The following is a 6,197-nucleotide window of genomic DNA, read 5'->3' on the forward strand; positions in this document are numbered from 1 at the left end:
CTGGGTTTCAATTTGCAGGATTTTAGAAGATATCTTAAACATTCTATTCCTTGTCACATTTTTAAAAATTGTAAAATTATGAACTGGAGAGGTATGAAGAATTAACGGGAATATTTAGAGCATCATTATTGTGATGAAAGAGACAGCAAGCTGCCTTTGTACTTTAAATTAAAATAACATTCTGTCTTCTTACAAGTATGCATTAGCATCAGTGTTATTTTTAATTGAACTATTAAATCTTAAAATGATCATGATTTTAAAATATGTATTGACTTGAGAGATTTAATAATCAGCATTTAGTCAAAATCACCAATAAAACATTAATAAACTAAATAGGTAAATCAGGAAGATTGATTCTTATTTTCAGCAGCATTTTCTGTTATGCTGTAAAATAATGATGTTATATTGTGTCCGATGAAAAAGAAAAATTGCTTGTAAGTTAAAGACAGATGCTCCCTATTATCATTCAGAATAGTAAGATTAAACGAGAACTTACCAGTTTGAAGTTTGATCTTATTTTATGAGGAGTTGGTGATTACGTGAAGAATCCTGCCAGTGAGCATGCACGTCAATCTGCAAAGCAGCGGTATGCAATCACAGATAACAGAATATTTGAAGTAACATAGTAAGATCAGCAAACATGAGAACTACCATATGACCTTTATGAGAGAGAGGGTTGGACATGGTGGGCACCAACGTAACTCCTCATAAAATAAAGATCAAACTTTAAACTGGTAAGTTCTCATTTAATCTTACTATTTTACTTCGGAGTCACGTGAGTAATTCCGTGAAGAGTTCAAAGTATGAGGAAGTTATTCAAATTAGAGAATTAAATGTCCATACCACTGGGTTTAATTTAGTTTAGAGATACAGTGCAGAAACAGGTCCTTCGGCCCATCAAGTCCGCACCGACTAGCGATCCACACACATTAAGACTATTCTACATGCACTACTAGGGGCAATTTACACATACACCAAGCCAATCCTGTACGTCTTTGGATTGTGGGAGGAAACCGAAGATCTCGGAGAAAACCCACGCAGGCCACGGGGAGAACGTACAAACTTCATACAGACACCGCCCGTAGTCGGGATGCAACCCGGGTCTCCTGTGCTGCAAGCGCTGTAAAGGCAGCAACTCTACTGCTGCGCCACCATGCCACTGCCTAGTTGTAAGCTACCCAACCAAAATATGAGGTGTTGTTCATCCAATTTGTGTGTGACCTCCCTCTGGCAATGGAGGAGGCCCAGGACAGAAAGGTCAGTATAGGATTGAGAAGCGGAGTTGAAATCATTAGCAACTGAGAGCAGATCAATGCTTTGGTGAATAACTCACCTCCTAACCCATCAAAGCCTGTCCAATATCTCTGAGGCTCAAGACAGGTGTGTGATGGATCATTCTCCACTTACCTGGTTGAGTGCAGCTTCAACAACACTCAGGATGCTCAGTACTACACAGACATTGCAATGGCTTGATAGGCACTGCATCCACCAACATTCACTCACTCCACCATCGACGCAGTGGCAGCAGTATGAACCCGTCCATAGGGGGCACTGCAGCAAACTCATCAACCACCAGCACAGGACAGCACAATGGTGCAGGGGTAGTGTTGCTGCATTACAGCGCCAGAGGCCCAGGTTCGATCCTGACTACGGGTGATGTCTGAATGGAGCTTGTACGTTCTCCCTGTGACATCGTGGGTTTTCTCAAGGTGCTCCGGTTTCCTCCCACACTCCAAAGACGTACAGGTTTATAGGTTAATTGGTTTCGGTAAGTTGTATAAAAAAATTGTCCCTCGTGTGTGTAGGTTAATGTTACGGGATGATCGCTGGTCAGCGCAGAATCGGTAGGCAGAGGTATCTCTAAAGTCCAAAGTCTAAATTAACCTTTTGGGAATCCAGCATCAGCACTCCAAGTCCCTTACACCCTCTGTGATGCTAGATTCAACTGTCACAGGAGTCAAAATGCTGGAACTCCCTTCCTAACAGCATTGAGAGAATATCCACACCTGAAGAACTCCAGCAGTTCTAAAAGGAAGCTAACCACCACCTTCCCAAGCGCAACAAGGATAATACATTTCTGGCTCTGTCTGCAAAGCCCACATCCCTTGAATGAATTTTTAAAATGGTGAAATTATTGCAAGGGTGTTGGTCCTCATTAGGAAAACACGGTCCCTCATTCATTATTTACCAAGATAAATTTCATGCTAAAGATAGACTACAAAGTGCTGCAGTAACTCAGCAGATGAGGCTTCATCTCTAAAGAAAATGGATAGGTGACGTTTCCAGTTGGGACACTTCTTCAGAATGATTGCAGGGGGGTGGAGCTGGAATCTAGAAAAGACCAGGACAAATAACGGCCAGCAACAACTAACATCAGGCAGGGTGGTTCCCTGATAGGCCGATTGTTGGCTCGGGATTTCCAAAATGCCAACGGTTGGCCATGTCATTTATTGGCGGTCCTGATCTTTTCTTGCTTCCAGTTCCTGAAAAGGAATAGGTAATGCTTCGGGTCGAGATCCTTCTTCAGACTGGTCAGTGTGGGAACGGGAAGGAAGATTGCTGAAGGACTCAGGCAGCATCCGTGGAGGCAGGAGGATGGTCGTCGTTTGAGATGGAGACCCTGCATCTGAGAGTATAGAGGGGAGATTGCCAGCATAAAGATGTGACAGAGAGGGATAAAGAGGGGCTGGCAGATGACAGATGGATCCAGCTAAAGATGGAGATGATAGAGCTGTCACATCATCTAACGTGGAAACAGGCCCTTTGGCCCAACTCGTCCATGCTAGCCAAGATGCTCTAGCGAAGCTTTTGATTAAACGGATTGAAATGTACAACAGCAACAGACTCTTAGGCCCACCAAGTCCATACCGAATATCGATCACTCGTTCACACTAGTTCTATGTTATCCCAATTAGCCAATTAACCAACACACCTGCACATCTTTAGGATGTTGAAGGAAACTGTACATAGTCACAGGGAGAATGTGCAAACTCCACACAAAGAGCACATTTGCCCGCCCTTGGCCCATACCCCTCTAAACCTTTCCGATGCATGTATCTATCTAACTGCCTTTTAAAATGGGCCAAATAATGGTCCAAATAAGAGAGGCAGGGGGGTGGAATAGAGAGAAAATACCATCCAACTCTATTTCCAATGCGTAGGAAGGAACTGCAGATGCTGGTTTAAACCGAAGATAGGCACAAAAAGCTGGAGTAACTCAGTGGATCAGGCAGCATTTCTGGAGAAAAAGAATAGGTGACGTTTCGGGTCGAAACCCTTCTTCAGACTCTTTTCCAAGGTTTTCTGCAAACAGCTGGGTTTCAATTTGCAGGATTTTAGAAGATATCTTAAACATTCTATTCCTTGTCACATTTTTAAAAATTGTAAAATTATGAACTGGAGAGGTATGAAGAATTAACTTGGGAATATTTAGAGCATCATTATTGTGATGAAAGAGACAGCAAGCTGCCTTTGTACTTTAAATTAAAATAACATTCTGTCTTCTTACAAGTATGCATTAGCATCAGTGTTATTTTTAATTGAACTATTAAATCTTAAAATGATCATGATTTTAAAATATGTATTGACTTGAGAGATTTAATAATCAGCATTTAGTCAAAATCACCAATAAAACATTAATAAACTAAATAGGTAAATCAGGAAGATTGATTCTTATTTTCAGCAGCATTTTCGGTTATGCTGTAAAATAATGATGTTATATTGTGTCCGATGAAAAAGAAAAATCACTTGCAAGTTAAAGACAGATGCTCCCTATTATGAAATAATTTGAATTGAAATAATTTAATTGCCACACAACCAAGGTCGGTGGTATTTGGGTTGCCAGCAGCGGTACAGTAATAAAGAACACAACCACAATAAAAATTTTACACAAACATCCACCACAGCATTCATCACTGTGGTGGAAGGCACAGAGCTTGGCCAGTCCTCCTCCATTTTCCCCCGTGGTCGGGACCACCACCCTCCACAGCCGTTGCTGCGGGCGTCCAGATGGTAAGGGACAAAGTCAAAGTCAAGGTGAGTCCAGGATCGGCTCTTCCCAACCAGAGACCGCGGCTTCAGGCTGGTGTAGGCCGCAGGCCGGCGGTCAAAGTTTTAAAGTACCTGCCGTGCCGCAGCCGGAAGCACCGCAGTCTGCAGGGCCGGCGGTCGAAGCTCCCCTCCAGGGGCGATGATAAGTCCATGTCGCACCCGCGGTAGAAGACGGCCGCGGGCCGGCAGTGGAAGCTTCTTCCCCCGGGTCCCCAACGTGAGATCCCGGGCTGTAGACGCCGCACCAGCTGGAGTTCTGCAGACTGCGGCTTCAGGCTGCTGGCTGCCGCGGGCCAGCGTAACGGAGCGCTCCCCTCCAGCGAGGGCTCACCCGCTCCACGCCGAGAGTCCACGCTGCTCCCGCCGTTGAAGCTCCGGGCGTGTCTCCGGGAAAGTCGGCGCCGATCCATGCTGTTAGGCCACGGGGGAGGCGACCTGAAAAAGTCGCCTCTCCATGGAAGAGGCGGCCGAAACGGTTTCCCCCTTACCCCCCCACACCACCCCCCACACATAACACACAAAGAAACATTCAAAACAGACTTTTAAACATACTAAAAAAATAAAAAAAGTTGAAAAAAGACGGACACGCTGCCAACAGGCTGCTGCCAGTGCAGCGCCCCCTACTGAATTATCATTCAGAATAGTAAGAATAAACGAGAACTTACCAGTTTGAAGTTTTATTTTTATTTTATGAGGAGTTGGTGATTACGTGAAGAATCCTGCCAGTGAGCATGCACGTCAATCTTCAAAGCAGCGGTATGCAATCACAGATAACAGAATATTTGAAGTAACATAGTAAGATTAGCAAACATGAGAACTACCATATGACCTTTATGAGAGTTGGACGTGGTGGGCACCAACGTAACTCCTCATAAAATAAAGATCAAACTTTAAACTGGTAAGTTCTCATTTAATCTTACTATTTTACCTCGGAGTCACGTGAGTAATTCCGTGAAGAGTTCAAAGCTCTGTGATTTCATGCCGCAGATTCAAATCCCGGCGTCTCACTGCATCGATTGACTCAGAATGAGTGAATAATCAACAATGCGTTAACCATAACATTGATTCAAATCTATTAATGGCTTATGTGAATAAAGCAATCAATAGCAACCCCTCTATGTCAAGGGAGGCTAAAGCGAACGCAAAACAGAATGGGCAAACAGCCCGGGTCGGCAATCAGCCTATGGTAAAAAAAAATTGAAAATGCATTGACTTGACCATCCTGCAGTCACGAGGATATGGTCGATGGGAACATCCATTCCGCCCTGATAGAATGAGATGTAAAATCATCAGTGTCAATATCTGCATAAACCAGAACCTGCTTCAGCCACCTTGAAATAGTCTGAACTGACTTTTTCCTGTGTGATTGTTTGTGGCTAAAAAACAATGCTGATTCCACACCTCGTAGGGTTCAAGTGGCCTCGATATAATATAGCAAACCTGCCCTCACACATAGACGTGAGTCCATGGGGTATGTCAAAATATGATCTTAAATCTTGCCACCCTTGGTCTGCTCTGCTTGTGTTGATCAGAATGTAAAACGTAATGGCATCTGCAGCCATTTCCATCCTATCTAGCCGCAGCTTCTGCAATGTCTGCCCTCGTTGTGCTGATCCTAGTGTCATGACTAAGGATGTAGCTGGCTTTGGTGAAGTACTGTTAACCCAATGTCAATATCCCATACTGCGTATACGTGTACTGGGAGAACTTGTGTTAAAGACATTGTTTACAAACTCGATATCCGTGGTTGAAATAAAACCCGACTGGAAGACGTCAGTAATCTGTACCATATTAAATGTAACATTAAGATTAAACATGCAGAATAGCTATACTCTGCCTCCATTCTTCTCTTTGTTCCTACAATCAACAGAGAATTTGTTGCTGTTATTCTAGTTTGTGTCCTGGGAGCGTCCTGTTGGATCATTTGGAGGATAGGAAAGTACTGCTTTTCTGGTGCTCTCCCTGCAATCTGCAGTGAGCACATGAATGGCTCGATGTGACAACCTGAGCCGTAAGTAGTTCACATTGAGCCGTAATTCACATTGAGAATGTGTAAATCAATAATTGTTTTATTATGCAGAGGCTGGTTTCTTGAACCAAAGTTTGAACCAGCAAAGTTTTCGTTTCTTTAGAATAACGTTATACGG

General features: G+C 43.5%; 1 long non-coding RNA gene across 1 annotated transcript; it reads left to right on the plus strand.

The window, feature by feature from the left end:
- The first annotated feature begins 691 nt into the window (after positions 1-691).
- On the plus strand, positions 692-5,126 carry LOC116966300. The gene is made up of 3 exons (XR_004409984.1): positions 692-779; positions 2,274-2,278; positions 4,995-5,126. It is a non-coding gene; the product is annotated as an uncharacterized LOC116966300 (long non-coding RNA).
- The last annotated feature ends 1,071 nt before the right edge of the window (positions 5,127-6,197 follow it).

This window comes from Amblyraja radiata, chromosome 36 (genome assembly GCF_010909765.2).
Source record: "Amblyraja radiata isolate CabotCenter1 chromosome 36, sAmbRad1.1.pri, whole genome shotgun sequence".
Classification (NCBI taxonomy): domain Eukaryota; kingdom Metazoa; phylum Chordata; class Chondrichthyes; order Rajiformes; family Rajidae; genus Amblyraja; species Amblyraja radiata.